This window comes from Phyllostomus discolor, chromosome 6, assembly GCF_004126475.2.
Source record: "Phyllostomus discolor isolate MPI-MPIP mPhyDis1 chromosome 6, mPhyDis1.pri.v3, whole genome shotgun sequence".
NCBI lineage: Eukaryota > Metazoa > Chordata > Mammalia > Chiroptera > Phyllostomidae > Phyllostomus > Phyllostomus discolor.
The window spans coordinates 90,570,069-90,579,078 of NC_040908.2; the positions used below are offsets into that span (position 1 = coordinate 90,570,069).

A 9,010-nucleotide genomic window follows, 5' to 3' on the forward strand; every position below is an offset into this window, starting at 1 on the left:
CCATAAGCTGTTATTACAGATCACTGCAATAAGCCTTACTTTAACAAATCAATCCAGGTGAAATCCCACTGAAAATAAAACCTAGAGTGTAACTGCCTTGAAATTTTAGCAACATCAATGTCCTTGATCACTTTTTTTCTTATAAACTACCAGAATTATAAGGCAGGACATGGTTGGCAGAGACTATAAAAAGGAACAGTACAAATACCTGAAATGGAACTGTTTTCTGTCCTGGCTGGTATGGCTCAGTAGATTGAGTACCAGCCTGAGAACCAAAGGATCACTTGTTCAATTCTAGTCAGGGCACATGCCTGGGTTGCAGGGCAGGCCCCTAGTTGGGGGTGTGTGAGAGGCAAAACCACACATTGATGTTTCTTTCCCGTTCTCTTTCCCTCCCTTCCCCTCTCTCTAAAATCAATTAATCAATCAATCTAACTATCTTTTTAAAAAAGAACTGTTTTCTGCTGTATTTTAAAGGATAATCATTTGATAAGAGACCTTAATTAACTACTTCATTATACATTTTATTACAGAGTAATTTTCATGATTTTAAGAATGTATTATAAAATATAAAGAAGAAATTTAACCATACATATAGATAAGAGGCTCTTCTGTAGATGGTCCCTAAGATTTGTTGGCAGAAGTGCAATCTAGAATGGCATTCAATTGTCATTGGCTTTAGATTGGCAAACTGGAATATTCAAGAAATGATGAACTGTTCTCTACGTGGACTGCACTGGTTTGATTTTCAACTTCCCTGGAAACTTTCTATGCTGATTAGTAGTGAAAGGATCTGCTGGGTCTTCAAAGATACAAATGTAACTGGTGGGAGATTTTTAAAAATTAATTGCATTTGGAACATTCTCAATAGGTACTCTCTGGTGCTACAAGCATATGGTCATTTTTACACAGTGCGATTCCTATAAAACCTACTTTCTTTCCATCATCAGAATCTGCTTCCTTAAGAATAGCTGGACAAAATCAGGAGGTTATTGCAATTTAATATCTTTTTCTACTTGAAGGAATAGGTTTGCTAAAATAAAAAAATCTGATTATTTTATTTCAGAAATTTGTGCCACAAGCAACTGAATATTCATCAGCATCTCAAATACTACATTTAACTATCTACTTACTTTAAAAATAGTAAGACTTTAAAATACTGTTTTCCAGTATTCTTTGGCCTTTTACCTAAGGAAACCAGGATGGTAGCAAAACCATAAAGGAACACTTTGGGTATTAGTCAAAGGGCAGAACAGCTGTTTTTTAAAATGCAATCAGGCACATTCACTCAAGTACTGCTTACCAATCCCTACATTTGTCCCTTTTCAGCTCTCTTCCATTCCAGCAACAACCATTTAAACCCTTTGTTTTAGAATCCCCTTCTCATTTCCCTCATTCTCAGTGGGCCACTCTGTCCTCTAACTGAGGCCATCAGGTAAAATCCTTCAACTTCCAGCTCCACTCCATGAAGTATAAATGCATGGGTTTGTCCTCCTCCTTTCCTTGCAGGGTAAGATCTCACTTTCTTATTCAAGGCCAGACCTGTCAAAAGCTGCCTAGCAGCATTCAACCTCCCTTTCAGACTCCTGTGGGCCCACAGATAGTTGGCATAGCAAGTCTCACATCTCATGATGCAGACCCCCTCCCTTTTTCTACTCATCTTTGTATCTTTGGTGCCTCTCACTAAGCCTGGCAAGCAGAGGTACTCAAGAAGAATGTATTGAACTGAAACTACTTACTTTTAAGCGTGAGCTATTTTCAATAGCTTGAACCAGCACTGAGCTTGTCCCAGATTGCAAAGCAGAATACCATTTCTGCTCCACTTTATTTTTCAACCCAAAGAAGAGGAATGAGAAATTTCCAGTAACTAGAGTTGCCAGGAAAAAAACAGGCTACCTAGTAAAAGATGAATTTTAGATAAACAACAAATAATTTTTTAGTATACCTAAGTATCAAATAATGCATGGGTCATACTTATACAAAAAACAATTATTTACTGTTTTCCTGAAATTAAAATTTAACTGGCAACCTGTATTTTTATTTGCTAAATTTCACGGCTCTGCTAGTAACTACAGATTCTCAGAGAACTCAAGGAATACTGCTTTAGAGCTCCTGGAGGTTTGTATCCAAGCTCTGCAAACTTCTTGATTGGCCCAATTTTATTTCTGTGCATGCAGCTCGGTATCTCTCTGAGCATAACAGTCACATCTTTTAGGAAAAGCTGTTTATTATTTAAAATTTTCATTTATTTTTCTATTTCATAAAATTCCCTTCTAACACCATCTATCAATAATTTTAGCAAAAAGAATATCTCTTGGAAAGCTGATGCTCATAGTTATTACTATGCATGTGTTAAGTCCTAGCTACATGTACTAATAATTAACCATTTTTGAAAATGTCATATTTTTAATTAAACCAGCAAAACACAATAAGGGAAATAAATAAGTCTTTCATTTTGGAATTTCCTCTCTTCATTAATCAAGCACAGGGAAATATGCAGTCCACACTAACAGGCTGGGGAGAAGCAGCCTGACAGTTGGAGGTGGAGCCTGTGATGTAACCGCAATGGTTCTTTGTTGGAGAAAGCCTTTCCCAAATGCGAAACATCTGTAAATCCAAGCACTTCAGCTTTACCATGTATGGGCTGCCAATAGGAAAGAGTTGCCTCCTTTAGAATCTTGTAAATTTTGGAGGCTTGAAATCTTGGTCAACAGAGGAACTCCTCACAGGTTGTTTGGAGACATACCTGTCTCACTAACCGAGAAAAAAAAAAGCAGGTTTCTTCTGCAAAGGAGTACCATTTTAGAGTAAAAACTGCTGTGTGCCAGTTTACTTGCTTAATGGTGATGGTGCAATGGAAGTTAAAACCAAGAGTGGAAGGAAACAGACCCTACAACTTGTTCCAATCCTGAAAGTTCCCTACATTAATGCGTTTTTCTTTCAGTGTTCTTTACCGTGATTACAGAAAGGACATTCATTTCTTGTTCCCATGAAAGAATGAAGGAGAAATAAATACCTCCCAATGTAGAGGGATACAAGAGAGTGTGCCCTTCTCAAAATTTTAACTAGACTGGTCTCAGAGACGAATTCTAGGAAGAGAATGACTAAGTCCGCTGTAACTATTAGATACCCTAAGACGATAACGAATTAAGGCGTTTATGCCAACACCAGCACACTACCTGCCTGCCACCATATTGGCAGCTCGAGTTAAGGACGGCTGTCAAGCTATTGCACACAGACACACACTGCAGAGATGCAGAACAATGTCTGGATGCCTGCCCAAAACTGGTCTCTCCAATTGACACTCAATTTGTTTCCAGTCTAAAACTCACTGGGGGCTAGTAGCGTCTTTGCCTAGTTGCTGTGGGAAAGGGATGAAATCTGGAAAGCTCAAAGCACGGGGCTTCCACCCGCCTGTATAGAAGAGAAAGGCTGAGAAACATATTCCTTAAACTTGAGCTGAAGCTAGCGAGCCTGCGAGATCTTTCCTAAAATATTCATAAGGTGTGTTACCGGACTCGCCACTTAGAGGTAGAGCAGAAACCCTGAGAGGAGCAGCAGCCCGCACCCACACCTGGAAAAAAAGGCACTCACAACAGCTCACCCCACCACCGCACTCCACTGTTCCGCTTTCAGCAGTGCTGGGGCAGTCGACCCCCGTTCGCCCGCTCAATTCTACCTGCCCAGGAAAGAGAGATGCTAGAATTAGCGAGGAGTTTCCCAGCACTTGGAGCAGGCACCGCGCGCTGGCCCCTCGGACAGCTCCTCCCGGCTCGCAGCGCTGACGACCTGCAGGCCCCCTGCTCGCCAACCAGTGGCCGCACCGCCCCCTGGGACGCAGGGCAGGGGCACCCCAGGCCCTGGCAGGGCTGCCCTGCGTCCCCGCCTCCCATTCTGGCCTGTACCAAGAATGCCTTCTTCAGAGCCCTCGGCGTTCAGTTGCTAGGTGACCCGCTCCGGGGCCCAGATGCAAACATCCTCTCACGCCAACCCGCCGCTCCGCGGGTGTTAATTTTGGGTACAGGACGAAGGTATTACCGTCCTAGGGCCCCAAAGCCCCTGCTCTACGAGAGGGTGCACTTTCATTCAGGTCTCTCTGTCTACAGCCTCACATTTCTGCTTTGCCCCAGACGCAGCGCAGCTCGAACGGCGGCGCCTCGTGCAGTCGCCGCCACCTCTCCTCCCGCCAAGGGCATTTGCCACATCGCCCCTCGGTGCCTCTGGGGTGCATTCCAGGCTCCGCTGCTCACCTGGACTCCGGCGGCGGCGGGAAGCTCAGCAGGTCCCAGCCCGCGGCAGTCGGGTCTCCATCTCCGCCTTCCTCAGGCGCTCCGGCTGCGCGCTTGACAGTGGCGGTGGACGCGGTGGACGCGGTGGGTCCGCGTCGTGGAGGCTCGACAGGGGTGTCTGCTGCTGCCGCACCGGCTGCGAGCTCGGGAGGGGCGGGGGCGGGGCAGGAATCTGGGTCGCTGGGAGCGGAGCAGGCCGGGACGCGCCTGGACCGCAGGCGGCGAGGAGGCGACAGCGGGCAGCCTGGGAGCGAGGGCGCGCAGAGGGTTCCCCGGGAGCACGGCGCGGGCGGCCACTGAGCATGCCCAGTCCCCGAGCCCGGGGCGCGGGCGCGGGCTGCGGCGGGGAGTGCGGGCTCCGCGCAGGAGTCTGTGGGGAAAGGGTTAAATCTGCGGACCCGCAGGCTGGGGGCGGAGGGCTGGGAGCTGGCTGCAGTGGCCCCGTTTAATTGCTCCTGGGTCGACCCCCGCCCCGGAGCCGCGAGGGACCGAAGACGGTGAACCTCAGGAGGCTCGCCAGTGGGATTCCAGAAGAGACCCAGAATGAGAGGGCGAGGTGTGTTCCTTGCTCTGTCCCCAGAGAACTGTATGAAAAGTCAAAGTTTTTTTTGGCTTAGTCCCAACCTCTGCAGATTTACAGAGTGATTCCCCCAATCCAGTCACCCACCCATCAGGTTTCCTGTGCCTGGGGACCTCCCCGCGGGGGTGCCCGGGCAGCCCCGTCTTGGCCGATGCCTTGACCAGTCGGGTTGAGTTCTCAAAGAGCCAGCTCTTTAATTAGGAGTAATTGAGAGATCGTGTCAGCCTTCCCAGGTCACATATCTGCATTTCAACTAGAGCTTCAGAAACAATACCTTAACCCCGGGGTTAATTATAATGGATGAATTATAGACAACGTAGTGTAGGGCTATTTGGGAAACGTTGCTTCACAGTGCAATAGGCCTGGCCCAGAACTCGCGTATTTACACACACACGCACACAGACTTGTGTCTTTCTTTGATATTGTATTTTATGTTTGATGAAGAACGTTTTCCCTAAATAACAACAACAACAACAACAATAACAATAACAATAAATACCTTCTTATGTTAGGGCAGGGTCCGGGAAGGAGGGTGAGGTTAGAGGTCAGCCTTGATTTCAGTGCCATTTACCACCCCGGCAGGTTATCTAACCAAGAGCACCTCTGTTTGCCCTTCTGTAAACCCGAGGGTGGTTATCTGTCTCTCTGGAGGTTGTAAGGATTAAGTGAGGCCATGTCTTGCAAAGCACCTGTTACACAGTAGATATTCACTGAGTAAAAGTCACTGCACATCCCATCTCCCCTATTCTGTTTTTAGGAAAGGTTGAGTTAGTGATAATCCTTAAATGGTGAACATTTATCATGTTCCCTCCTTGCATTAGATAACCTTAAACTCTTGATCTAATTTTTATCATTATTAAAAGCATTGGCCACTATTACCTTTTCTTTCGACTTGACTTACCAATTTCTTTGTACTTCCTTCCTTGAATAAATCTCTTGGAAAAAGCTAGGCCAAGGCCATATGTCCATCCTCTTCGGAGGGAAAAGCTTTTCAGGAGAGATTCTCTATGGGCAATTTTATCCACATGACAAAACAATTTCACTCCATAGTCTTTCAAAAGCAATTTAATTTACACACATTCCCCTGTCATTCTTGTTTCACAACTATTACAAAAGTAAGGTATGTTGGCATGGAAGGAAACTTACTGTCCACTAATACCATCCACATTTTAAAGTATCAATGCTCAAAAAATAAACTTTTCACTATCTGCTAAACATACTATGCCCTTCATATACATTGCCTTTGTTTATGGTGTTATACCCTTTCTGGAATACTGTTCTCTTTCCATTGTCCCTCACAAAATCCTACCACTCTCCAAGCTCAAATGCCACCTTCTTTCTGAAGGTGTCCCCAAACCCTAAGGCAGAATTCATGTTCTGCTGCCATAACACTAGTGCATACTGCTGTCACAGCACTTATCACAATCCATTACTATTGTGTAAGCAATATAAAACAATTTACTGAGCAACTATTATGTACAACAGGTACTGTTCGAGGTATTGGGAAACCACAAGGAACAAGGCAGGCAAAGTCCCTGCCCTCATGAACTTAGAACCTAGTTTGAGGAAGATAGACAATAAACACCTAAACAATAAATAATCACCAAGGACACAAGTCAGGTATTTCTTTTTGGCCTTTGTGTTATTCACCAAGTTAATCTAGATGGTCCTGATTCATCCTTCCAAAAACATCAATAAAAATTTAATAGTGGTCCTAGGACAACCACACTACATGGACTTGGGTCCCTGCCAGTTGGTTGCTGAGCCAAGGGTTTTAATCCTTTAATTTCACTCCCTCGGCTCATTTGATTCCTCCAAGTAGGTACCTGCAGTCCATATGATGAATGTAAGCTGATGGGAGAAGGCTCTAGAGTTTACTCCACACACCAAATTATAACCTTTCTTTAACCTCAAAGAATAGCATTTCTCCAATGGCCAGATTGAATATGGACTCTCAGGTCTCCTGCATTCCAAGTATCTCTTCCAGAATCATGTACCACTCTTAAACTCTCACACTTCTTACCACCTTTGACTTTTATTTAGGTCAATAGTTATTCTCTGTTGTATATCATTTGATTGTTTGCATCAACCTACTGTCTGACAAGCTTAAGCTTTTCTCTCTATTTCTCTTATTGCCCAAGTGTGAGACAGACTCGGCACCACTTAGAACCTGCTCTTCCAAAGCATATTTGTACACATGTATTCCATGGCAATTAGTGACAACCTTGTTGCTGTTTAATGTTTAAGTCCAGGGCAGGTTGTCATTCATTTTATATTACAGAACTTAGCAACAACCAGTAAGCAATAGATTCACAATAAAAGATTGTGAAATGAATGAATGAATGAATATAGGTTCTCAACCCTTCTTGCTTTCTCAGACCATAGTTATTTTCTAACTGGTCTTCTTACGAATCCTAGGGTTTTCTCAGTTTTGTCTTTTCCTAGTCTGCTAATTTCCCTCCAGCTACATATCCACAGATTTCTACATGTCAGGGCCCACTGTGGAAGAAAATTGTAGCCATAATTCATTACAAATTTGTGGGTTCAGCTGAGCCACAGTGTATCATCTATAAGTCAGTGCCATTATTGCTTTCTCCAGTCCACAGCAACTATCTTCATTTTTTTCTCTTTTCCATCTCTCCCACCCACTGTGCTTTTAACAATGTACATCTGGCTCTCACCACTACACCAGAGAAGAGAACATCAAGTATCATCAGATTAGGAATTAGCTCATTATTATAAATAGTCTTTTTATTAAATACTTTTGAATTTTATTGTTGTTCAGGTACAGTTTTCTGCCTTTTTCCCCCACCCTTCCCCACCACCCTAGCCTTCCCCACCTTCCTCCCCTGTTTCCAACTCCCCCCCCCCCCCATTTTTGTCCCTCTGTCCTTTAGACTTGTTTCTGTAAACCCTTCAGCCTTTTCCCCCATTATCCCCTCCCCCCTCCCCCCTGGTCACTGTGAGTCTGTTCTCAATTTCAGTGTCTTTGGTTATATTTTGCTTGCTTGTTTGTTTTGTTGATTAGGTTCCACTTAAAGGTGAGATCATATGGTGTTTGTCTTTAACCTCCTGGTTTATTTCACTTAGCATAATGCTCTCCAGTTTCATCTATGCTGTTGTGAAGGGTAGGAGCTCCTTCTTTCTTTCTGCTGTGTAGAATTCCATTGTGTAAATGTACCATAGTTTTTTTTTATCCATTCATTTACTGATGGGCACTTGGGTTGCTTCCAGCACTTGGCTATTGTAAATTGTGCTGCTATGAACATCGGGGTGCACAGATTCTTTTGGATTGGTGTTTCAGGGTTCTCAGGATACATTTTAATTAGAAGTCTGTGACTAGTATATCTTTGGATCAATCCAGAAAGTCCTCATAGGCTTTCAAACTGGCAAAGATCCTGTTTGGAACTAATATTTTGGGAGCAATGAGTTGTTTGTATGAAGGAAACAAAGTTTTTTGTGACATTGCTAGAGCAATATTGCATAATGTTAAAGCATCAACCTATAAGTTAAGGGATCTGGTCTTAACCGCTTTTATATCTAAAGTAGAGACAATAATAGAAACATTTACCTGGTACTGTTGCTGGCAAATCATTAAATTAGTAATGATTTGTAAAATGTTTAGCATAGTGCCTGGCCCATAGTGCTCATGTTAGCCATGAATCCATCTGCATATTTTTGGATAAAAAATATGTTTAAGAGAATACTATGAGATCAACAGATGTGGTAGTTAAGAAATTGAGCTCACCTGATGTAGTATTTAGAAGTAATGTGTGGAGAACCCATGGGGGAGGAAGGTGTATCTCTAAATTCTGCCCCAGTTACAGCAGTGGAGCTGAGGAGGAGGGAAAGACCTAGGAGATGCTGTACTCTACCTACCTGGACTCCTCATGGCCCATTACAAGTGACACAGGGTTTGAGTCTTTTCCAGACACGTGGATGTGTTGTTTTGCTTAAGAGATCTCTCATTGAACATCATCCCTAGGAATGTACTTGAATAAGAACTTCCCCACCCAGAGGTTTCTTTCTTTTGCAAGGTTAGATTGAGCAATGAGCAGGTAGGAATTTCCTGCCTAGATCATTTTGTGGGTGAGGTAGAAGTCATGGCCCATTTATTTATTTTTAATCTGGTCTTAGGTGT

At 43.7% G+C, this 9,010-nt stretch overlaps 1 protein-coding gene across 2 annotated transcripts in view; it reads right to left on the reverse strand.

Annotated features, from left to right (window-relative positions):
- The window catches only part of ELMOD1 (ELMO domain containing 1), an 82,018-nt gene extending 77,651 nt beyond the window's left edge, over positions 1-4,367 (reverse strand). Inside the window, exon 1 of one of the 2 annotated variants that reach the window (XM_028515656.2) lies at positions 4,251-4,367. The gene's annotated coding sequence lies outside the window, so the exon portion shown is untranslated. The remainder of the gene's footprint in view (positions 1-4,250) is intronic. The other variant, XM_036028613.1, reaches the window with a different exon arrangement.
- Positions 4,368-9,010: the final 4,643 nt, after the last annotated feature.